Genomic DNA, 608 nt, shown 5'->3' with positions numbered 1-608 from the left:
AATAATTTTTTTCAACGGTTGGGCGGATGAAAATAAATGTCTTTTATTTAAAGCCTAGATAATCAACGTGGTCCTCTTTTGTCGGCCCGTACACAATCTGGACTGAATTGAAACGCAGGATATAATCCTTGGAGTCTTAGGATACTTAGCAGCACATGAAGAAGTTGGAAAAGGAAAGTAGTTAGAAAGTGTGGTCATCAAGTCTTAAATTTTCCTTTTAATTAGGGAATAGAGGACTTAGGGAGAATCCTACTCGACTTAGAAAAGGAAAGATATGACCGATCCGTGTAACACTATTAAAGCATAAGTTTGTGCACACAAGACTCAACTCTATCCTCATAAAAACTCTCCAAAATTCCAATACAACCGGAACTCCTCGAGTCCCTAACCCTTCCATCTCATGAAGAACTAAGAAAATCTCTTGCAGTTTCCACCCTGATTCACCGATGGCCACAGATATTCACGTCCATGCCCAAATATGTCGTTGGAGGGCAAACGGGGACACATTATTTGAAGAGCACAAGCTCATGCAATAGTTAGAAGGGTGGTCTACTAAATATAACCATAACCAATTGAAGGAGATAAATCGCTGATGGACTGACATTCTA

This window comes from Eucalyptus grandis, chromosome 11 (assembly GCF_016545825.1).
Source record: "Eucalyptus grandis isolate ANBG69807.140 chromosome 11, ASM1654582v1, whole genome shotgun sequence".
Lineage (NCBI taxonomy): Eukaryota > Viridiplantae > Streptophyta > Magnoliopsida > Myrtales > Myrtaceae > Eucalyptus > Eucalyptus grandis.
This window is presented reverse-complemented; position numbering follows the sequence as displayed.